The following is a 26,238-nucleotide window of genomic DNA, read 5'->3' as shown; positions in this document are numbered from 1 at the left end:
TCCAAGTACTGTTTACAGCATCATGATGGTCGCATCCGTGTTTGGTGACATCACGGTGAACGCACATTGGATGCGTGTATTCGTCATCGCCATACTGGCGTATCACCCGGCGTGATGGTATGGGGTGCCACTGGTTACACGTCTCGGTCACCTCTTGTTCGCATTGACGGCACTTTGAACAGTGGACGTTACATTCCAGATGCGTTACGACCCGTGGCTGTACCCTTCATTCGATCCCTGCGAAACCCTACATTGCAGCAGGATAATACCCGACCGCATGTTGTAGATCCTGGACGGGCCTTTCTGGATCCAGAAAATGTTGGTCTGCTCTCCTGGCCAGCACATTCTCTAGATCTCTCACCAATTGAAAACGTCTGGTCAGTGGTGGCCGAGCAACTGGCTCGTCACAATACACCAGTCACTACTGTTGATGAACTGTGGTATCGTGTTGAAGCTGCATGGGCAGATGCAGCTTAATGAATACCAATACAAGGACTCGAAGAAGGAAGCAGTCCACTGTAATAAAGACAACAAGGAGCTACTTACGGAGCCGTGAACTTGTGATGGTGAAGGGTGGTGAGGGGAGCCTTTAATTTTAGTGCCAGAATGCTCGAAACATACGGTAGTAGGCACATTCAATAGGTATTGCAACACATTTTTTTCTGGGAGCAGGTTAGTCTTATTCTGGATTCCAATATACCATGTCATTCCTCATCTTTTCGTTACAAAAACCCTATTTTTCGACTTAATCTCCGTTCAATGCGATGGCCTTACCCCACCTTATTGGGAAGGCCTGTGTGCCCGTTTGGTACCACTCCACTGGTCGACGTCGGAGCCAACGTCTTGTTGCATCAGTAACCCACCCGTCATCTGCGTACTGCATTCCGCGGAGTGCATCATTCAGTGGAAGCCGGAAAGCCGCGCGTGGTAGCCGCGCGGTCTCAGGCGCCTTGAAACAGTTCGCGAGGTTCCCCTATAGGAGGTTCGAGTCCTCCCTCGGGCATTGGTGGGTGTGTTGTCCTTAGCGTAAGTTAGTTTAAGTTAGATTACGTAGAGTGTAAGCCTAGAGACCGATGACCTTAGCAGTGTTTTTTGTATTCTACAAAAACAGTAACAAAAATAGCTGTCTTTCAATGAAATCATATAAATAATGTGACGGATAACTGCAGTCATAAATTACAGCATTCATAGAGTGAGGAATGATATGCAGTCTTTAGCAGTAACACACATTTAGCACCTTCACTCTTCAACTGGTGGCAGTTCATCATGCACATTTTCTTCTTCTGCAGCCTGAGGTTCCTCATCATCATTTCCCAGACCCAAATTAATCATTCAGTAAATCCTTGATGTGTGTTCCTCCCAGGGTAAATTACATGGACAGAAGAGCAGTCCCGAACAGCGACATCGCAAAGTCCTTCACTGCCTTGTTATTTTTGTCAGTTCCAGCCTCCTAAACGCATCCTTAGGGAGTTCACGATCTTCCTTTATAACAGATGAAACCTTCCCGTCTCCTCTATATCTCTTTTGTCACGCAACCTTCCCTTCTACTATAACCTATGAGACTTTCCCTTAGGATTTCTATCTCTTGCTTAATAATAACAAATAAAATCGTCCCTTTGAAATAAATTCTCTTTCTCAATCTTCGGATACAAATTTAAGTGCTGCTTATTAAAAGCGATTTTCTGATTATTTCGACGAAACATAGAACGTGTCGTCGTCGTCGTGGCCCTCAGTCGTTACCTGCAATAACCCAAAACTGTTCCTTGTCTTTTTTACTGTTACTTGATCGCAATTTGACTGCTACATCAAACTGCAACATGACTACACTTACTCTGTTTTACTATATTAGCTGCTGGTGGGCAGTCATAATAAATGGTTGTATTTATTACCAAAGCTGACGTTATTGTTTAACAGCAAAGCTGACGTTATTCTTTAATTAATTTGACTGAAGTTACGTAATTCATACTTAAACTTTTTCTTGACAACAATAAAATTTTGCAAAGTTTTACGTTGATGGTTTTTGGGATGGATTATAATCACAAATGCAATATTGCTGGCAAAAATTAATTATATTCTGAACGAAATGATTTTACAAATGTTCAAATGGGACTTACTTTTTACAATAATCTTACAACTAGCATTGCGCAAACATACCTTCAGTAGTCTTGAGTTTCTCAAAAAAAAAAAAAAAAAAAAAAAAATAAATAAATAAATAAATAAATAAAAAAAAAAAATTCAATACTATTAGTTCCTCTTACGATAATAGCTGATGTCTCTGTACATCCGTTTATAATCTCTTGTAAATCATAGCTGGTGGTTGGCAGGCACACCGCTCCTCTCAACCTCTCGCTTCAGACCTGCTACCGACTCGCTTCAGTTCTCGCTTACTACTGACTTCCTACGAACGCTAAAGTGCGGTCTCTCCTGCCAACAATGCTTTCTGGTGCAGACAAACCCTGCTACCATTACAAAATGTATCAACGCGAGGTCTTTCCCGCTCTTTTCTTAAAATGTGTCCATACGCGGTCTCTCCCGCCCTTTTTAAAATTTTATCAATATGCGATCTCTCCTGCCAACAATAGTACTTTGGTGCAGACATTCCCTCCTACCACAGTTATTTCCAACATGTTAAATGTAAATTATTCCTACTTAATCCTATTAATAAAATATAAACATCTTTCATAAATTGTGTTTTGGCAATAGACAATAGAAATATATACGTCTTACAGAGATACCATATGTTTTCCATCATATTCTTGTATTCTGCTGTACTACTGATTTATTTTTTATGTGTGACTTGCAGGTGAGGTTAGGGTAGTGAACGTGACACAACCCATACCCTCTCCACGAGGAATCCAGTTCGTAACCTATACCCATTCTGTTGAAGACAAATCGGAGCATGTTACCATATTTCTTATTGTGATTCTTATACTTAACTGTTTTCACGAATTCATTTTTTATATACATCTTATATTCAATATTTTCATGGCTCCAAATATTGTTAAAAATGTAACTTGTATATTTGCCCATTAACCAAACAACTGCGTTATTTTTTGCCTCAAGGTAGTAACTTTCTTCTGGTCCGAAGACAATGTTAGTCGGTACATTGTTTGCTGAAGGTCTTGTTATCTGAGCAATTTTATCCCCGGTCCACCTCCAGTTGATAATCCGATGTCCACACGTGTACCGATGAGGCACACTATCAACGAGGTTGCATTTGCTGCAGACGTTAGTGTCACTTAAACCGATGGCAAAGAGACGCTCATTAGTGCTGATGATGTTATTGACTACCTTGTAACACGCTGTCCTCATGTCAGACGAAAGAACGTCAATACTGATGTTTTTCCAGACCAAATTCAATTTTATTCCAGCATATTTAGTTTCTACGTTATTTTTCCTTTCATGTTTCCGTCTTTCAGCTAAAATCGCCTTCGTTGTGACGCTTTAGGAGTTTAAAAGCTTTTTGCTGAGATAGCTTAGTTTAAGATAATACTCACTAATATGTTCTACTTTGAAACTTATTTTTTGTTTATTTATCGGCGGCTCTACACTTTCTGGCCTGACAATGTCGTATAGTTTTGCTGTAATGCAACCTGGATCTCCCACAGCAACTTACCATAAGTTTCCAAGTCGGAAGGTGCGAGATCCGGGCTGCACGATGAATGAGGAAGAACAATCAAAAGAAGTTTTGTGAGCTCCTCTCGGATGGGCAGACTTGCACAGGCCTTGCACTGTCATGGAGAAGGAGAAATTCGTTTGCATTTTTGTGACGACGAACACGCCGAAGTCGTTTCTACAATTTCGTGATTATAGCACAATTACACTACTGGCCACTAAAATTGCTACACCAAGAAGAAATGCAGATGATAAACGGGTATTCATTGGACAAATATATTATACTAGAACTGACATGAGATTACATTTTAACGCAATTTGGGTGCATAGATCCCGATAAATCAGTACCCAGAAGAACCACCTCTGGCCGTAGTAGCGGCCTTGATACGCCTGGGCTTTGAGTCAAACAGAGCTTGGATGACATGTACAGGTACAGCTGCCCATGCAGCTTCAGCACGATACTACAGTTCATCAAGAGTAGTGACTGGCGTATTGTGACGAGCCAGTTGCTCGGCCACTATTGACCAGACGTTTTCAGCTGGTGAGAGATCTGGAGAATGTGCTGGCCAGGGCAGCAGTCGAACATTATCTGTATCCAGAAATGCCCGTACAGGACCTGCAACATACGGTCGTCCATTATCCTGCTGAAATGTAGGGTTTCGCAGGGATCGAATGAAGGGTAGAGCCACGGGTCGTAATACATCTGAAATGTAACGTCCGCCGTTCAAAGTGCCGTCAATGCGAACAAGAAGTGACCGAGACGTGTAACCAATAGCACCCCATACCATCACGCCGGGTGATACGCCAGTATGGCGATGACGAATACACGCTTCCAATGTGCGTTCATCGCGATGTCGCCAAACAAGGATGCGACCATCATGATGCTGTAAACAGAACCTGGATTCATCCGAAAAAATGACGTTTTGCCATTCGTGCACCCACGTTCGTCGTTGAGTACACAATTGCAGGCGCTCCTGTCTGTGATACAGCGTCAAGGGTAACAGCAGCCACGGTCTCCGAGCTGATAGTCCATGCTGCTGCAGACGTCGTCGAACTGTTCGTGCAGATGGTTGTTGTATTGCAAACGTCCCCGTCTGTTGACTCAGGGATGGAGACGTGACTGCACGATCCGTTACAGCCATGCGGATAAGATGCCTGTCATCCCGATTGCTAGTGATACGAGGCCGTTTGGATCCAGCACGGCGTTCCGTATTACCCTCCTGAACGCACCGATTCCTAATTCTGCTAACAGTCATTGGATATGGACCAACGTGAGCAGCAATGTCGCGATACGATAAACCTCAATCGCTATAGGCTACCTTTATCAAAGTCGGAATCGTGATGGTACGCTTTTCTCCTCCTTACACGAGGCATCACAATAACGTTTCACCATGCAACGCCGATCAACTGATGAGAAATCGGTTGGAAACTTCCCTCATGTCAGCTCGTTGTAGGTGTTGCCACCGGCACCAGCCTTGTGTGACTGCTCTGAAAAGCTAATCATTTGCATATCACAGCATCTTCTTCCTGTCGGTAAAATTTCGCGTCTGTAGCACGTCATCTTCGTGGTGTAGCAATTCAATTTTAATGGCCAGTAGTGTAATACTCGACCGTTGCAAAATGATGGGGGGACATAAAACAGAGTAACCACTTCAGAGTCCCAGAAAACCGTCGCCACGTCATTAGCGACTAAGGGTGCGGCTTTGAAGTTTTCTTCGGCGGAGAGGTGGTGTGGCCCCATGCATGGACTGCCGTTCTGTTTATGGTGCGAAATGATGAACACATGTTCGACAAAAAATTGTCACGATCAGCCTCGTAGCGCGCAAACGACTCCGCACAGAGGGTTCTCCGTCGCTCTTTGTGGTCTTATGTTGGGCCGCGACGAAGCCAGTGGGCACACAGCTCTGAGTATCCCCCTGCTCGAAGACTGTATCAGCACTACCAACGGAGACTCCAGTTCTGCAGCTGCGTGTTTGACTGTGATCCGTCAGTCGTCTCCAGTGAGAGTACCCGCACTGCCCAACACTCCAGAAGTCAAAGCTGTGTGCGGACGGCCGGCAGGCGGGAGAGTGCACTGGTTTGCTCCACCTTGTTGTGGTGATGACGGACGCCTCGCCCAACGACTCACCGTGCTTTTGTTCACTTCCAGGTCCCTTGTAGACATTGTGCAAGCGCCTGTGCATATCTGCGATGCTGTGGTTTTCCGCCATAAGAAACTCAATAACAGCTCTGTGTTTCGAACGCACCTCGGTTACAGAAGCTATTTTAAAGTCTACGTATGACGCCGCCAGGTAAGAGAACTTCATGAAACCACTGGCACTGAAAGGGGAAGGGAATATTGCACGGGGTCCAACAACGGATTCCGAATTTTTCAATCGAAGCTGTGTTGCATTACCTACAGAAACTCAGAAAGTTTCGTTTGAATGCCCCTCGGTCCACTGACATGACAATCACCGAGGAGCACTCGATCGAAGGCTTGTTGGTTTTTAACCATTTGACGCCGCTGGAAGGTCTAGAAAATTTTATCAGTCACGGGTCCATTTCCAGCATCCTGCACAACATTATGCACATCACAAAGTTCGTTGACCTCTGGGTTCCGCGACTGCTCTCGCACATTCAAAACGCTCGCCAAAGTGGTGCCCCAGCGAAAATTTTGTAGCACCGTCAGGCCAATCTACACGGCCGGCCAGAGTGGCCGGGCGGTTCTAGGAGCTTCAGTCTGGAAACGCGTGACTGCTATGGTTGCAGGTTCGAATCCTGCCTCGGGCATGGATGTGTGTGATGTCCTTAGGTTGTTAGGTTTAAGTAGTTCTACGTTCTAGGGGACTGATGACCTCAGATGTTAAGTCCCATAGTGCTCAGAACCATTTTTTTAAACCAATCTACACGACTTCTTTAATCAGCTAACCACTTTGAGCGAATGTTGGGTGGATCGTTATGACGAGACAGAATGGCAAAGCAAACAGTAGAAACACGAGGATCACCAACGCCAAAGATTCCGTTTTCATTGACCAATGTGATGATGAGTGGCTTTTGGTACTACCATCGTGTGGTCCCAAGGGACAGCCCCTCACTCAAGCATTCTACCGAAATCTGCTGTTGTGGTTACGAGAGGCTGTGAAGACAAAGCGTCGCAGAAAGCTGGGCAAAAGGGTGTTTTTCTTCCACGAGGGCTGCCCGATTCGTTCAGTCACATATGCTGCTTCTTTTGGTAATTATATTTTGCTCCACTTCCCGTTTTCTCATGACACGTTACACACTGAGTTCTTCCTCTTTACTCGTATGAAGAAACGATGGGTGATTGACGTTTCTCATGGTGCGACATGTCCTGAACAGCCAACATGCAGATTCCTACCGGGTGGTTATGCCTAAATTATAGAAGGTCCATTGTTGGCGTTACTTATCGTATAACAGCGAAACTTAGGATATACACTGATCAGCCAGAACTTCACCTACCTACTATTTATAAACCCGTGCAGGTGATAGAAACGTCACGTGGCTTGGAATGACTGCTAGTCAGACACACTCGCGTTGCATGTAGTATCAGTGAGCGAGCTGTCTGTGTGTAGAATTGAGAAGGGCGCGGTCTATCTGAGTTTGACCGAAGGCAGGTTGTGATGGCCTGGAGGCTTGGCACGAGCATTTCGAAAACTGCACAACTTGTCGAGTTGCGAAGCCTCCACCGCAGGGGATACAATACGGCGACCATGTTGAGCCCAGGAGTGGCCTGCGACTACAGTATGCTCCGTCTTTACCACTCGACTCACTGAGAGCCCAACCACAAAGTGGTACTGCCATGAGAAAAAAAGCTGAAGCACACTGAAGGAGTTAATGAAATGAAACTTCATGGCTTTAGAGGGTTTGCTATGTTATTTCAGCGATTACAATACCTAGTCAAATTTAGGAAGAACATGACATTATCAAGTCGTACTGCAAGGAACAAAATCGACGGACGTGAATGTAATTTCTGAAGTATGGCTAGGCGGTGTGATAGGACCCTTACTCTTTACACTGCGTATAAATGATCTAGTAAAAACCGTCCGTATCTCATGACTGTCCGCACACGACGCTGTTATCTATAAGAAGGTAGCAATGCCAGAAGATACTGTCGACTTGCAGAGTGACCTGCAGCTGGTTGATGAATGGTGCAGGCTCTGGCAGTTGACTCTGTATATAAATAAATGTAACATATTGTGCATACACAGGAAAAGAAATCCATTACTGTACAACTAAAATATTGATGAGAAACTGCTGAAATCGGTACCTACCGTAACACATCTATCAGTAACTATCCAGAGCTATCCTAAGTGGACTGGCCACATAAAACAAATAGTGGAAAACGGTGATGGCATACTGAGGTTCATAGGGAGAATCTTAAGAAAATGTAAGTCATCTACAAAAGGAGTGGTTTATTCTTGAGTACTGTTCGTCAGTATGGGATCCTTACCATGTAGGACTGATAGAACAGACAGAGAAGATCCAAAGAAGAACGGCGCGTTTCGTCCCGGGATGCTTTAGTAGACGTGAGAACATTACTGAGATGCTCAACGAACTCCATTGGCAGACGTTACAAGAGAGGCGTTGTACATCACAGAGAGGTTCACATGGCTCTGAGCACTATGGGACTAAACATCTGAGGTCATCAGTCCCCTAGAACTTAGAACTATTTAAACCTAACTAACCTAAGGACATCACACACATCCATGCACGAGGCAGGATTCGAACCTGCGACCGCTGCGGTCGCGCGGTTCTAGACTGAAGCGCCAAGAACCGCTCGGCCGCACTGGCCGGCCACAGAGAGGTTTACTATCGGAACTTTGAGAGAGCATTTCCTGGAAAGAGTCGGATAACATATTACTTCCTCCAATATACATCTCGCGTAATCACCATGGCGAGAAAATTCGAGAAATTAGAACGGGTACAGAGGCTTACCGACAATCATTCTTCCCACACGTCATTCACTTCAGTTCAATTAGTGGTACCAGAAGTACCCTCCACCACACACCATTAGGTGACTTGTGGAGTATGATGTGGATATAGATGACCCCACTTGACAGTGTGGAGTTGCACGACCTGTGGCCTGAGTCGGTTGGGAAGGGTGTGACAGGGGCCGCTGTATGCTCTCCTGAGGCAAGCCGACTCGCACCTGTTGTAACTGGTCAGTGATATCGTGGATACTAGCACTGGGACAGGGTTGACGTCCAAGCTCGTTCCACAAATGTTCTATCATGCACAGATCCGATGATCTTACTGACTGCGGGAGAACCTTAACATCACGTTGACAGTTCAACATGCCACGTCTAGACGGTCCTTGTCCTCTTGAAAAATGGTAGCAAGATACTGTCACATATCAGGTATCAGATGAGGACGGAAGGAATCCGTGACATACTGCTGTGACCTCGGAGTTCCCTCAAACACTATTATCCCTGACCTGACGTCATACGCGATGTCTCCCGACACCATGAGTCCACGACTAATACCGCTGTACCCCTCCAAAATGTGAGAAGAATGGGACCTCTTCCAGGTCATGTCGTATTCGCTTATGTAGTCACATGGGGTAGTGCAGATACGCGTTTTATCACTGAACACAATGGGAAGCCATTCATCAGCTGTTTATGCTTATGCTTCCAGGTCGTGGCACCATTACAAACGGCGACATTTGTGTTTGGCTGCCTACGCATGGAATGGTAAATGTCTGGTCTGGTTGCTGTTAGTGACCGACCAATGGCACAGGATGACAAGGGCTGTTTCGGGGGTTTCATTACTTGTTCTCTGATGCCAACCACAGATCGACTTTGTACGCAGTACATCGATCCTCCCTCGTGGTGGTGAGAAGAGTATGCTTGCCATAACATTCCCACGCAATCCACCATCGGGCCACTGTCAGATTTGAATGCCCCAAAAATCTGGATATCCTACGATTCGACCAGTCAGTCACATGGAGATCCACAATGAGGTTCCTTCAAAGTCTGCCAGACACCGATAACACTGTTTCATACGAATGCAAGAAATCTGCGTGTCCTTCACAATGACCACCGATCGTCTCACGCTGTTCTCGGCAGTTAGGCCTGGTAACAACAGTCAAGTTGAAGAACACAAATGTACTCTGGCGATTGTTCTACGTGTCGCAGATAACTGCAACGCTAATCACATACATTTGCGGCAATGGTGTGTACGTGTAGGAAGCTACACTACTGGCCATTAAAATTGCTACACCACCAAGACGACGTGCTACAGCCGCGAAATTTAACCGACAGGAAGAAGATGCTGTGATACGCAAATGATTAGCATTTCAGAGCATTCACACAAGGTTGGCGCCGGTGGCAACACCTACAATTTGCTGACATGAGGAAAGTTTCCAACTGATTTCTCATACACAAACAGCAGATGACCGGCGATGTCTGCTGAAACGTTGTTGTGATGCCTCGTATAAGGAGGAGAAATGCATACCATCACGTTTCCGACTTTGGTAAAGGTCGGATTGTAGCCTATCGCGATTGTGGTTTATCGTATCGCGACATTGCTGCTCGTGTTGGTCCATATCCAAAGACTGTTAGCAGAATATGGAATCGGTGTGTTGAGGAGGGTAATACGGAACGCCGTGCTGGATCTCAATGGCCTCGTATCACTAGCAGTCGAGGTGACAGGCATCTCATCCGCATGGCTGTAACGGACCGTGCAGCCACGTCTCGATCCCTGAGTCAACAGATGGGGACGTTTGCAAGACAACAACCATCTGCACGAACAGTTCGACGACGTTTGCAGCATCATGGACTATCAGCTCGGAGACCATGACTGCGGTTACCCTTGACGCTGCATCGCAGACAGGAGCGCCTGCGATGGTGTACTCAACGACGAACCTGGGTGCACGACTGACAAAACGTCATTTTTCGGATTAATCCAGGTTCTGTTTACAGCATCATGATGGTCGTATCCGTGTTTGGCGACATCGCAGTGAACGCACATTGGAAGCATGTATTCGTCATCGCCATACTGGCATATCACCGGACGTGATGGTATGGGGTGCCATTGGTTACACGTCTCGGTCACTTCTTGTTCGCATTGACGGTACACTGAACAGTGGACGTTACATTTCACATGTGTTACGACTCGATGCTCTAACCTTCATTCGATCCCTGCGAAACCCTACATTTCAGCAGGATAATGCACGACCGCATGTTGCAGGTCGTGTACGGGCCTTTCTGGATACAGAAAATGTTCGACTGCTGCCCTGGCCAGCACATTCTCCAGATCTCTCAGCATTTGAAAACGTCTGGTCAATGGTGACCGAGCAACTGGCTCGTCGCAATACGCCAGTCACTACTCTTGGTGAAGTGTGGTATCGTGTTGCTGCATGGGCAGCTGTACCTGTACACGCCATCCAAGCTCTGTTTGACTCAATGCCCAGGCGTATCAAGACCGTTATTACGGCCAGAGGTGGTTGTTCTAGGTACTGATTTCTCAGGATCTATGCACCCAAATTGCGTGAAAATGTAATGAAATGTCAGTTCTAGTATAATATATTTGTCCAATGAATACCCGTTTATCATCTGCATTTCTTCTTGGTGTAGCAATTTTAATCGCCAGTAGTGTACATTGACATCCCACCCCATCTTGGACGTGCATTTCTTATTTTGGCAGGAGGTGTATTTTAATAGAAGTACAGTAATTCTCTTCAACCAGTACATAGTTTCCAGAATGAATCTTCTGTTCTGCAGCGCTGATTAAGCTGTTTTCAAAGTTGCTGAGTGAATACAACCGTGTACCGGACCGAGACTCCAAATCCTTTGTCTTTGACGGGCTACCGCTGTACCACCCGAGCTATCGAAGCAGGGCTGGCGACCCAGCGTCACAGCATAATTTTGTTTCTTTTAATAGGGTTAGTCCTACAAGGTGTAGTGTAGTATGGAGGGTAGGGGAGAGGTGCTGGTGGGAGCAGGCTTGGAAGGTCGGGTCACGACACGAGCCCAGACATCTCAGTCGCCAGAGCTCTTTCCTGCGTAGGGCAGGAGATCCAAGTTCGAACCTGTGTCAGGTACACAGTTTACAGTATTAATCTGGCAGATAGTGATACGGTGAGGCAGCTACGGGCGCCGGTGGCGAGGAGTCTGTCCAGCGCTCCCCGCTGGAAGAGGCGGCCGCCCGCCTGCGGTCGTCGCTCCAGCGAGGCGCACACACGGCGCCTGCCGATCGACCGACCGTCCGCCCGCACAGAAATAGACGGAGGCGGCGGCGGCGGCGGCGGCGGCGGCGGAGGCGCCGGGCACAGTACGCGTCGCGGCTGCCAATCAGCGGGCGACGCTCGCATCTCAGCGGTCAGTGTACGAGGAGGGCCCGGGTTCTGTTCCAAGCTGCAACCTCTTCCAACAACCACAAGCCTGTCACGGAACGGAGAGAGTTTTAGCGCTGTTGGCCCACTCATACAGATACGTACACCTACAGCTACGTCTATACTCTTCACACCTCTGTGATTTAGGTGCCAGAGGGTACTTCTGATTGTGTTAGCTATTAGGGATTCTTCCCTTTACATTCATGTCTGGAGCGCTGGAAGAATGATCGCTTAAACGCCTACTTGAAACCTATACTGAGGTAAGAGGAGTCATCGAACAGCTACACGCACCAATACGGAGGGCTGTAATATCGCGTATACAAAGTAGACTACTGGCCATTAAAACTGCTACACCAAGAAGAAATGCAGATGATAAACGGGTATTCATTGGACAAATATATTATACTAGAACTGATATGTGATTACATTTTAACGCAATTTGGGTGCACAGATCCTGAGAAATCAGTACCCAGAACAACCGCTTCAGGCCGTAATAACGGCCTTGATACGTCTGGGCATCCAGTCAAACGGAGCTTGGATGGCGTGTACAGGTACAGCTGCCCATGCAGCTTCAACACGATACCACAGTTCATCAAGTGTAGCGACTGGCGTATTGTGACGAGCCGGTTGCTCGGCCACCATTGACCAGACGTTTTCAATTGGTGAGAGATCTGGAGAATGTGCTGGCCAGGTCAGCAGTCGAACATTTTCTGTATCCAGAACGGCCCGTACAGGACCTGCAACATGTGGTCATGTATTATCCTGCTGAAATGTAGGGCTTCGCAGGGATCGAATGAAGGGTAGAGCCACGGGTCGTAAAACGTCTGAAATGTAACGTCCACTGTTCAAAGTGCCGTCAATGCGAACAAGAGGAGACCGAGACGTGTAACCAATGGCACCCCATACCATCACGCCGGGTGATACGCCAGTACGGCGATGACGAATACACGCTTCCAATGTGAGTCACCGCGATGTCGCCAAAAAGATGCGACCATCATGATGCTGTAAACAGAACCTGGATTCATCCTAAAAAAATGACGTTTTGCCATTCGTGCACCCAGGTTCGTCGTTGAGTACACCATCGCAGGCGCTCCTGTCTGTGATGCAGCGTCAATGGTAACCGCAGCCATGGTCTTCGAGATGATAGTCCATGGTGCTGCAAACGTCGCCGATCTGTTCGTGCAGATGGTTGTTGTCTTGCAAACGTCCCCATCTGTTGACTCAGGGATCGAGACGTGGCTGCACGATCCGTTTCAGCCACGTGGATAAGATGCTTGTCATCTCGAGTGCTAGTGAAACGAGGCCGTTGGGAGCCAGCACGGCGTTCCATATTACCTTCCTGAACCCACCGATTCCATATTCTGCTAACAGTCGTTGGATATCGACCAACGCGAGCAGCACTGTCGCGATATGATAAACCGCAATCGCGATAGGCTACAATCTGACCTTTATCAAAGTCGGTAACGTGATGGTACGCATTTCTCCTCCTTACACGAGGCATCACAACAACGTTTCACCAGGCGACGCTGGTCAACTGCTGTTTGTGTATGAGAATTCGGTTGGAAACTTTCCTCATGTCCGCTCGTTGTAGGTGCCGTCACCAGCGCCAACCCTGTGTGAATGCTCTGAAAAGCTTGCATATCGCAGCACCTTCTGGTTGTCGGTTAAATTTCGCGTCTATAGTACGTCATCTTCGTGGTGTAGCAATTCAATTTTAGTGGCAGGTAGTGTATAAAAGAACAGGCAATTGTAGTCTGGCGATTCACGCGAAAAAGTTTCCGACGTGATTGTGGCCGGACGGCGGGAATTAAGAGACTTTGAAATAGGAATGGTAGTTGGTGATAGACGCATGGGACCTTCCATTCCAGAATTCGTTAGCGGTTTCAGTATTTTAGGTACAACGTGTCAAGAGTGTGCTGAGAACACCAGATTTCGGGCATTATCTCTTACCACGGACAAAGTTTTGGCAGATGCCCTTCACTTAACGATCGACGGCAGCGGCGTTTGCGTAGAGTTGTCAGTGCTAACAGACAAGCAGCACTGTGTGAAATAATCGCACAAATCAATGTGGGACGTACGACGAAGGTGTCAGTTAGGACAGTGCGGAGATATTTGGTGTTACTGGGCTACGGCAGCAGACGACCGACGCGAGTGCCCTTGCTAACTGCATGACGTCGCCTGCAGCGCCTCTCTTGGGCTCGTGACAATATTGGTTGGGCCCTAGACGATTGGAAACCGTGGCCTGGTGCTGCTGAGTGCAATTTCAGTTGGAGCTGATGGTAGGGTTCGATTATGGTGCAGACCCCACGAAGCCATCGACCCATGATGGCAACAAGATACTGTGCAAGCTGGTGGTGGTCTATTGATCGTGTTAACATGGATTGGACATGGTCCTCTGGTCAAACTGAACCGAGGACTGGAAATCGTTACATTCGGCCACTTGGAGACCATTTTCTGCCATTCTTCTACTTCATGTTCCCAAAAAACTATGGAACGTTAATAGATGTCAATGTGCCATGTCACTGGGCTACCATTGATCGCGATTGGTTTGAAGAATATTCTAGACAATTGGAGAGAATGATCTGTCGATCCAGATCGCCCGACTTGAATGTCATGAAGCATGCATGGGACAAATTCTAGAGATCAGGTCCTGCGCAAAATCCTGCACTGGCAACACTGTCGCAGTTATGGACGGCAATAGACTGAGCGTGGCCCATTATTGATGCAGGAGCTGCCAACGACTTGTTGAGTCCATTCCACATCGAGCTGAAGCACAATGCCGGGCAAAATGAGGTCCGACACGATATTGGGAGGTGTCCCGTGACTTAGTCTAATCTTTTGTTTGCGATCCCTGCTGGAACAGTACCTAGAGTGTTGTAATACTTTGTTAGACCACCTGAAGTTGGTTCTAGAAACCATCTAAGTAGACTTTCACTAGATGGTTTGTGGTATTCTCCAGACGTCTGCCAGTTCAGTTTTTTCAGCATCTCCGTGACGCTCCTCCTTGGGTCGAACAAAGCAGTGACCATGCGTGCTGAGATTCTTTATACAGGGTGTCCAAGAGGAATGGTCACTATTCAAAGACATGACAGGAACGGTCATTTGAAGCAAGTGACTTCATATTCCGAATGTTTTCTCAGATAGGACACATTTAACGTACATTTGTTCTGGGCAAGTGGTGAGTACCTTCGTGTCTTACCTACGCAAGTCCAAGCTGCTTCGTTGCTTTCAAACGTCTTTGCTCGGGATGTCTTTCTGCTCGTTGAATGCACAGCTGTGCATGGTGTGTTGTGAGAACAGTAGTGTCTGGGACTGAGAGTGTTATCAGTAGCCGGCACAGTAACTCAGCGTGTTCGGTCAGAGGGTTAGCTGCCCTCTGTAATAAAAGAAACGGAGTTAATGGATAAACGATGAACTGAAACGGATGTCGTGCGACGTCCGCCCTGAGCAGATACAATGAACAAAAATGAGACTTAAAAGAAAAAGTGGTCAGCGCGACAGATATCAATCCTAAGGGCCTGGCTTCGATTCCCGGCTGGGTGGGAAATTTTTTCTGCGCTCAGGGACTGGGTGTTGTGTTGTCCTGATCATCATCATTTCATCCTCATCGACGCGCAAATCGTCGAAGTGGCGAAAGACTTGCACCCGGCGAAAGGTCTACCCGACATTTACATTTTAGTGAATCAAAAAGAAGCTAAGGTTAGCTGTGTTTGAACTCGCACTGGGTAAAATGCCACACATGTACACTAGTGAAAAATACGCAGATATAGTGTACTTATGACATGGTAATGTCCCTGCTGCTTTCGGACAATACCGTCGGCACTTTCGGACACGTCGTAGAGTGTTTACGAGAGTTTTGAGCATACTACGTGAAACAGGTATTCTTCTGCGTTTCCATTCTTCTTCTGAATCTGTAGTTCAACAAACTACGCAGGAACAGCAACAGATGGTTGAAACGGTGCAGCGTAGTGCTACTACCAGTACACGGTGGCTTTCTGTACGTATTCATGTCCCATGATCACGTATATAGCGAACATTACATGCGGAAAACTTGTATCCATTTTGCGTACAGTGTGTCCACAATCTTCACGATGCCAACAATGCCACGCGACTTGAATTTTGTCACAGGTTAAATGACAATCGTCATTTTCTTCCATTAATACTATTCACTGATGAAGTTACGTTTGCACGGAATGGAAGCAAGAACATACGCAATAATAACCGATTATCGCAGGAAAATCTACACGCCCCAGTGTAAACCAATTTTCAAGTTCATTTATCGATCGGTTTTTGGTGCGTTATGGTGGGTAACATGTTGATAGAACCAGTAATTTTAGGAGAGCGAATGACGGGACAGAATTACTCGCATTTCTTGCAAGATCGATTTGTTGAACACCCTGAGGATGTTCCTCTGGCCAGGCAGACAGCAATGTACTTGTAGCGTGACGGAGCCCCTCCGCATTTTATCAGACGTGTGGGGGAACGTCTCAGCCGCACTTACCCTGATCGCTGGATTGCTTGTGATTGGACAGTTAACTAGCCACCAAGATCGTAGACCTCACGCAATTAGATTTTTGTTTGTGGGGTTTACAGGCGAAAGATGAATACGTGAAATGAACTGCTCGGTCGCATCGTGGACGCTGCTGCCTTCAATGGGGACCGTGCAGGGCACTGAGACAAACAACACATTAAGTTCTCCCAGGAGTCCACAAATGCGCTGAAACTGACGGTGGGATATTCAAACGTTTATTGTTAACTGTACAGCAGCTGCAGTGTGACGTGTACAATAATGTTATTAAAAATAACGACTATGTTGAAAACACGTATGCTTCAATTGATACTTCCTGACAATGTACTGAATAACACAGAAAGACTATGTTGAAAATACATATGCTTCAATTGATACTTCCTGACAATGTACTGCATAACACAGAAAAGAAATAACAAGGTACATTAAATGTGTTCTATCTCGGAAACTATTGGGAATAGGGCATTGGTCCATATGAAGTTTTTCCTTTAAATAATGGTTCCTGTCGTTTTCCTGATTATTGACTATTGCTTCTCCGACACCTTGTACACGTTCAACATCCCGTGTTAATCCTACCCAATATGGAGTCATATTGTCACGTAGAAGACGGTGCAATTAGACAAATGACGAACACTAACTTCACTTAACGAAGGTTTATTCAGCACTGGCACAGACAAGAGCGCGGAGCGAACTGCCTCCGGCCGGAACATATACAGTAATTTGCAGCTACAGAATATTACAGTACAATGATACTTGACATTTGTAGATACTTCTAGAACGTACTCGAACCGAATATAGAAATTAAAATTGTACACTCCAGGTGAGTTTTGAACTCATGACCCTTCATGTAACAGTTTAGTATCATAACTTTTTTTTTAAATCTCATTTAGTTCTATATCGTTCGTTGAATTTGTCGTGGCGGACGTCCGATGACATTCGTTCAGGTTCTTCATTGATCCGTTTACTCAGTTTTTTTATTACAGAGGGTAGTTACACCCTCTGACCGAACACGCTGAGCTACCGTGCCGGCAGACCACGAAGCCACCGTACCACTCAGCTTTTTTTTGCGACAATGTCATTGAGCAATATTGTAGTATCCGTGCCGCGCGGGGTAGCCGTGCGGTCTAGGCTCCTTGCCACGGTTCGCGCGGCTTCCCCCGTCGGAGGTTCGAGTCCTCCCTTGGGCATGGGCGTGTGTGTTGTCTTTAGCGTAAGTTACTTTCGGTTAGATTAAGTAGTGTGTAAGCCTAGGGACCGACCTCTGCAGTTTGATCCCATAGAACTTACCACAAATTTCCAATTTTCTTGTATCCGTCGCGTGAGTGTTTTGCAAGCAATTGTATTTTCCTAACTGTACTTCTACCTATGAGTCACAATCTGCCACCATGTTGAGATCGTTCTACCGGGTGAACCAGAACTCTATCGACAAACTTTTGGAGGTTGTTCAGGGATACCTTTTGAGTATTTCGGTATAAGGGACCAACGATCCCCATTATAATAGAGTAATAATACTTATTCAGTCTGTTACCTCAGTCACATTCGCTACAGTGCAGTCCCATCACAACAATAAAAAACAGTGTAAGATGCAATCACCAAAATGTACAAAACATCTGGTTTCTCTTGGAAGGCTTTGTACAGAAGGTGTTGGCCTGTGATATGACCGAGCGAGGTGGCGCAGTGGTTAGCATCCTGGACTTGCATTCGGGAGGACGACAGTTCAGATCTACGTCCGGCCATCCTCATTTAGGTTTTCATGATTTCCCTAAATCGCTTAGGGCAAATGGCGGGATAGTTCCTTTGGAAGGGCACGGCCGACTTCCTTCCCTAATCCGATGGGACCGATGACCTCGCTGTTTGGTCATCGAGGGGGCAGCTCACCACAGGCGTCGCGTTGTGTCGCTCTTCCATTGATTTTAGTGAACCTGCACACGAAGAGAGTACCGCTCAGTCCAGTTCGAAACTCACCTGATCTGTACAATTTTAATTTCTATATTACGGCCGGCCGTTATGGCCGAGTGGTTCTAGGCGCTTCAGTCTGGACCGCGCTGCTGCTACGGTCGCAGGTTCGAATCCTGCCTCCGGCACGGATGTGTGTGATGTCCTAAGGTTAGTTAGGTTTAAGTAGTTCTAAGTCTAGGGGACTGATGACCTCAGATGTTGAGTCCCATAGTGCTTAGAGCCATTTGAACCATTCTGTTTTAGGATCGAGTACACTTAGCCACACCCTGGGAGATGTTTCGAGAATGTGATTTTCACTCTGCAGCTCATTGTGCGCAGATATGAAACTTCCTGGCAGATTAAAACTGTGTGCCGAACCGAGACTCGAACTCGGGACCTTTGCCATGTCTCCGCAATAGCTTTTCTTCCAGGAGTGCTAGTTCTGCTACGTTCGCAGAAGAGCTTCTGTGAAGTTTGGAAGGTAGGAGACGAAGTACTTGCAGAACTGAAGCTGTGAGGAGGGGTCGTGAGTCGTGCTGGGTATCTCAGATGGTAGAGCATTTGCCTGCGAAAGGCACAGGTCCCGAGTTCGAGTATCGGTCCGCCACACAGTTTTAATCTGCCAGGAAGTTTCATATCAGCGCACACTCCGCTGCAGAGTGAAAATCTCATTATGGAAGTCGGAGATTGGTCTGCGTACTGATGAAAAGGACTTCCAGAAATATGATTCGCCAAGGGAAGGGGAACCGAGACTTGCTGTAGGAAAGGCAGTAGAGAAACGTGGTCCGTCTGCCGTATTACGTCTTAGAACTCGTTCAAATCGGACGTGCTCTGTGCAGGCGACGAAAGGACTTGCTATCTTGTGCTCTTTTGTAGTAGATAGGTGTTCGGACACTGTATTTGATGCTGCACTTCGACGTTGTCTGAAATTCACCACACAGCTAAGAGTTCGCTTCTGGTTCAGCGAACAGTATTAGAGACCACTTCATCTGTTGTACAGTGAAGTTATAAGGCAGTATTCATTTAGCAGTATTCGGGCCACAGAGCTCTGTATTCCCGCACTTCTACCATTCCGGTCATATAGCATACGCTCTGGTAGTATAGGACGTATTGATAAATTGCTGAGATCACAAGTACTATTCTTCCTGCACTGCGATTCCACACTGCTTACTGGGGTAGTAATTTCTTCTAATATTTCGTATAGCGATGACGTCAGTCATTCTGTGTGTATCAGCATATCGTGTGTTTTGAGCAGGACAAAGCTAAGCAGTGAAGGGCCAATACCAACGCAAAGAAAATCTGTATCCTATACTATTTCTGAGAATATTAATTTTGTCAATGATTTCATTATCTACGGGTTCAGTCTAACATAAATGCGATGAAGATAACTGCATTTGTTCTTTCAGAGCTATTAATTTATGCTGATCATTTAATGTACTTGTATTTGATTTATCTGATATAGCATAACTCTTGAGTCAGTTTGAAGGGGCATGATGTGGTCAAGAGTGTGGAAAACCGATTTTAGTTTTTTATATAATTCAGTTGCCTAGATCGTCAATTTATAAACTGATATGACGGGTTTCAGCAGAGGTAGCAATAATCTTCAGATCTAAAATAGACAGAAAAAATACTGTTCATAAAAAGTTGTGTCTACTTACGATATGTGTTGGCAAGTTAACTTACGATAGTAAAAGAGTTCATCAAGCTAAAATGATAAAATACGGGAACAAGATATGAGGAAATAAAATGATAATTCTAAAGAGAAGTGTGCTAACGCACAACTTTTGGTGCTCCTTAATAAATGAGGAAGTTATTAGGAGCCGGCCGGAGTGGCCGTGCGGTTCTAGGCGCTACAGTCTGGAACCGCGAGACCGCTACGGTCGCAGGTTCGAATCCTGCCTCGGGCATGGATGTGTGTGATGTCCTTAGGTTAGTTAGGTTTAAGTAGTTCTAAGTTCTAGGGGACTGATGATCTCAGAAGTTGAGTCCCATTCTGCTCAGAGCCATTTGAACCAAGTTATTAGGAAAGAAAATGTAGGATAAAGAAAAGGAACGTTGTACCACCAAGACGTTCATCGCACGTCAGTAAATTACGAAATAATGTAAGAAATAAAATGTATGATGCGGAAGGGCAGAGTGGGGCCGTTGCGCCACTGGGACGTTCATTGCGTCCAGCAGGGCTCGCTTTCTCCCCCAGCGTTGTGTCTTGTTGCTGACCAGATTTCAAAGAGAAAACACCGAGAGACTTGTGTTTAAACCTGACACTGGACTTCACTACTACACTTACGCTTATGGTACGTTTCGTGTCAGTTATGGTGATATTTTTAAATCGTTAACAGGCCTATGACGACGCAGAAGCAGAAAAGCTATAGCAATGTATCTTCATTTTGTGAACTGGAAGGGAAGATGCTGGTATATTACACATAAATAAAGCAATCTTCTTTTCAGAAATAAAAAAAATTGATATATACGTTTTTATTGTAACAGCCTGGAGATATCTTCGGAAATGTTTAGTAGCTCACTATTTTAAATAGGTACAGTTTGTTAATTCTAAAAATCATGTAATATGGTTAATCGTGATCAGATACAAATTATATATTTCAGTTTAAGATTTACCATTGCTGTATGAATATTTGTCAGAAGAATGAATCGATTCTAAAATCCCAAAATTCTGTGCATGATAAACTGAAATGACTTTTCACAACATTAACTTTCATTGTATCAAAACAAGAATGACTTTTTTTCATCATGTCAGAACATGTTAACCAAGTTGAAAACCTTTCCATCTACAGTGTTCGTATCTGGCAGACGTAACACAAAATGGACAATTTTCTCTACATTTTTCAAAAAAACATTATAAATTTCACATTTTTTAAAAAAATATTGCAGTCCCTCTTTCTTCTGGATGTACAGTCTGAGTAACACAGCTTTGATGTGCTGTTCCATTACGTTCTTAAAAAGTTCAAGTTCGTCGAATGATGAATTCTCATTGAAAGCAGAAGCAGGAACCATATTGAGACAAAAAACTGAGGGAACCCTGACATGACGCCAGTGAGGCAGACTGTCGCAAAGAATCCAATATAGATCCCAACTGTCTGAAAACTGACAAGAGGTCTTCTTTATGTAATTCCCACAGTCATCAAAAAACGCCTGGAATGATTTCAACACCTTTTCTATATTAATTACTTGTTTCACAAGATTTTTAAACGTTTACTTAATTGTTCTTATGAATCTTTTGACCTTTCTAGATATTAACTTTTGTATGAGACTGTCAATCAGATTAGAAATTCCAATGGGTAAGACGTTTTGACTTTCAATTTGTTTAATGAAGCAATAAAAAGTTCTTCCTGATCTGTTGAAAATCTCAGCCATTTTGAGAAAGAGTTATTAGAGAAGAAATTTTGCAAATTTTGATGGCGGTCGTCGAAGGGCAAAAAGCATGACATAAGTTCTTTGGAAATATCCAGGGCCCTCTGCAGTACATGAAGAAGAGACATCTAAAGTGTTTTGCTGTTACTTAGCAGGGACTTGCATTCAGCATCAGGAAACTCACAGAATTCTTTTAACGCATGGTTTCTAACATTGTACGTTTCAAAATATTTGTAAATTCGCAGAACACCTGCTGCTGATTGAAAACTATTGTGCAAAACGTGAGCACCACACCCAATACCAACAAGAGATTTATTTAATTCTACCTGAAATTTCTGGTAAACATTATTTGTTCCACTACTGCTGGCCACCTCAAAATTTGTATTTACATTGTCTGAATAAAGTGCAATTAAACTGAAACTTCCTGGCAGATTAAAACTGTGTGCACCGACCGAGACTCGAACTCGGGTCCCGAGTTCGAGTCTCGGTCGGTGCACACAGTTTTAATCTGCCAGGAAGTTTCATATCAGCGCACACTCCGCTGCAGAGTGAAAATCTCATTCCGGAAAGTGCAATTACTTTGTGAGTTGAACCATATTTTGTCGAAATTGTCTCAATAATTTAAATTTGTGTATCAGCTGTTTCTTTTGGAACATCACTAATATGCAAAATATTGGCTTTGAAGTCGAAACCAGGAATGGTAACATCCTACCAGTAATGGAATCATTTTTATTGCTTTGTGACTTGATGCAACAGTTATCATTTATTTAGAAATTTTAGGAACGGAAACAGATATAAGTCATAGAGCAAGATTGATAGTATACATTGTAAGATGGCAAGAACTATGCCCCTTACATGAAGTCATTAAAGATCGTCGAACTCACATTGAGCGAACAGTAGGGCTGAACAAAAATGACTGACAAGGCACAATGCATCTTGTAGAGGGTATAGTATGGACGTATTGGAATGATTAATGTTGGGTGATGGTTTTAAAGTAATTCACACGACATGAAAACTTTGTGGAAATGCATCGATTTCCTGGAGGCTAGTTTATCCCAGGGAAGTATTCAGAGTTGACCATGGTCGGGGGCATGCACAACTGGGGAGTGGCGAAGGGAAATGACAATAGGCAGCTTAGGGCAGCTCAAACTCTGAGAAAGCGGTAATGGGGCATGGCCTCCAGCTGCCTTAAGATGAGTGACAGTGAGGGATGGTTGATCCCATACTGGTGTACTGGGAAGCAGATGGAGAACTTGTACGCCTGTTGATAAATGTCCGTCGTCCCGTTTTCAGTCAAACATGGGAGAAAGCCGTGCAAAGCTACGGTGGAGCGGTCAACAGAGGCCAAAATATGCATGTTCGTGACTATAGCAACTTCATGCTGAATTCACTTTTCGCAGAGTCTGAAGTAAATCGGGTGAAGAGCAACCGAATGAAATACACCAGCCTCCAGTGGGAATGTAGGACCAAGGAATTTGAAGTACTCTCCTGGGAGTCAGAACTCCGGAAAAATTGGTGTTTTGTGCAGACGCTAACCTTGATGGGTGGCCTGGGAGGAGCTAAATAGCACAAGTTGAGAGGAAGGGAAATTTTGTGGGAATTTGTTCACATCCCAGAGCAGGCATTGGTCGGCACTGGGAAGCGACGAGTAATTAACGTGACTTGCGCTGCAATTGGCGTAAGTGATTTTGCTGGAGGGTAAACCAAGGTGAAGAGCAGACTGGCAGAAGTCTCCATAGAGGTCTTCCATTCCCAGCTTGCCTAGAGTGCGGACGTGGTGTTCTTTACTCAGCTTGCCTGAGAGAGAGTGAGCATCTCTGAAGTTTGGGACTTAACACACAGAACGATTGATAGAAGTTTTCGTTCAGCTATGTACTGAGCAAGACAGCTAGGAGTGAATAGATGAATGTAGCCTTGCAGCACCACGAGGCCAGCCGACGTCCGCATGACGCCGCCGCCCCGCCACGCTGAATTTGGTGATATTGCACCCATTCTGGCTTGAGTTAGGCCACTGATTAATTTGTTGGATCACGTCACCAAAGATTCCACTAGGGCTTCATGGGCTGTGTATTGTAGAATTCTTCTCGCACTTTGCAATACGCCTGGGTCAGTCGATAGGAATTAATTTTGATTTATCGAGTGTTACTCCACATAAACGCAATTTATTCATACTGCCTGTTAGCAGAGTCATGTAATGTGATGCATGAAGGTCGTGAGTTAAAATAAATTTGTGCTAATCGACTGCATCTGTTCTCAATCAAGTAGTTGAAATCCCAAGTCACTTTCTTAATTAATTTTATGTTCAACATTTGCATCTGGTGTTCAATAGCTGAATATAACATCAATGTGCACCCCTTTTAATTAAAAGGGATCAGTTCTGAATCAATTAATGTCAACGCTACCACTGCAGTTCAATCAGGAGTCACAGGGCCTTATTACTTTCTTTGCATTATCCGATATTGCGGCAGTTTTTGCACCCTCTGTTGATCAGGTTAGTCAATTAGCTGGGGTGAGCACACGCCAAAACCAGATAAGTGACGGGTGGGGTGTCACAACATTATGTACATGAAAGAATAGGGAATGATAAGAATGGAAGGCAAAGAACGAAGTGCTCCCATTGAAAGGCGTGGAAGACAAGGACACAATCTTACTTCCATACTGTTCAGTCTGTAAGTCAAAGAAGTAATGACTGAAATAAAAGAAACTACAAAAGTGGGATTAAAATTCAGGATGAGACGATAACAATGATATGATTTGCTGACGGCATTGCTGTTCTCAGTAAAAGTGTGGAAATACTCTAAAACCCGCCGAATAAAATGAACGTTCTAATGAGCACACATTAGAGAGTAAGCGAGAACTGAAGAAAGAGAAACACAACGAAAAGTAGCACAAATGAGATTAGTGATAAACTTCACATCACAACTGGGGACTACCGAACAAAATTAACAACTGCTACCCTGGAAGCAAAATAAATCATGATGGGACGAAGCGAGGACGGTATAAAAAGCAGAGTAGAATAGACAAAAAGAGCATTCCTGGCCAAGAGAAGCCTATTGGTGTCAAACATAGGCCTCAGTTTAAGGAAGAAATTTGTAATAACACACATTCGGAGCAAAGCATTAGATCTAAGTGAATCACAGACAGTGGAAGAACCGGGAACCAAGAGGATCATACAGATGGAGATGCGGTACTGCGCCAGAGAATAGCTTTCACGGTTTTAGAGGGAGACGGGAGGGATAAAAACTGCAGGGGAAGACAGATATAGGAATACATTCAACAAATAACTGAGAACAAAAATATGGCTCTGAGCACTATGGGACTTAACATCTGGGGTCATCAGTCCCCTAGAACTTAGAACTACTTAAACCCAACTAACCTAAGGACATCACAGACATCCATGCCCCAGACAGGATTCGAACCTGCGACCGTAGCGGTCTCGCGGTTCCAGACTGTAGCGCCTATAACCGCGCGGCCACTCCGGCCGGCTAAACTAAGAACATTGGATGTACCTGATAGTCTGAGGCGGAGTTGGACAGGAGATAACGTCATATCGAGCACCATCAAACGAGTCGGAAGACTGATTATACCCCTTCCCTCAGTCCTCCCTCTGTCCAAAACACAAAAAAGGAACACGTCTATTGGTAAGAAGATTAATGACGAGCCATCGCTGTTCCTTTGATGATCTCACCCTGATATAATAATTTTTCTGGGACTACAGTACTAACCATTAAAACTGCTACACCAAGAAGAAATGTAGATGATAAACGGGTATTTATTGGACACATATATTATACTAGAACTGACATTTCATTACATTTTCACGCAATTTGGGTGCATAGATCCTGAGAAATCAGTACCTAGAACAACCAACTCTGGTCGTAATAACGGCCTTGATACGCCTGGGCGTTGAGTCAAACAGAGCTTGGATGGCGTGTACAGGTACAGCTGCCCATGCAGCAACACGATACCACACTTCACCAAGAGTAGTGACTGGCGTATTGCGACGAGCCAGTTGCTCGGCCACCATTGACCAGACGTTTTCAATTGGTGAGAGATCTGGAGAATGTGCTGGCCAGGGCAGCAGTCGAACATTTTCTGTATCCAGAAAGGCCCGTACAGGACCTGCAACATGCGATCGAGCATTATCCTGCTGAAATGTAGGGTTTCGCAGGGATCGAATGAAGGTTAGAGCAACGAGTCGTAACACATGTAAAATGTAACGTCCACTGTGCAGTGTACCGTCAATGCGAACAAGAGGTGACCGAGACGTGTAACCAATGGCTCCCCATACCATCACGTCGGGTGATATGCCAGTATGGCGATGATGAATACACGCTTCCAATGTGCGTTCACTGCGATGTCGCCAAACACGGATACGACCACCATGATGCTGTAAACAGAATCTGGATTAATCCGAAAAATGACGTTTTGTCACTCGTGCACCCAGGTTCGTCGTTGA

The sequence above is a fragment of the Schistocerca serialis genome, chromosome 9 (genome assembly GCF_023864345.2).
Source record: "Schistocerca serialis cubense isolate TAMUIC-IGC-003099 chromosome 9, iqSchSeri2.2, whole genome shotgun sequence".
Taxonomy (NCBI): Eukaryota; Metazoa; Arthropoda; class Insecta; order Orthoptera; family Acrididae; genus Schistocerca; species Schistocerca serialis.
The sequence above is the reverse complement of the archived record's forward strand: the minus strand, read 5'-3'. Positions refer to the sequence as shown.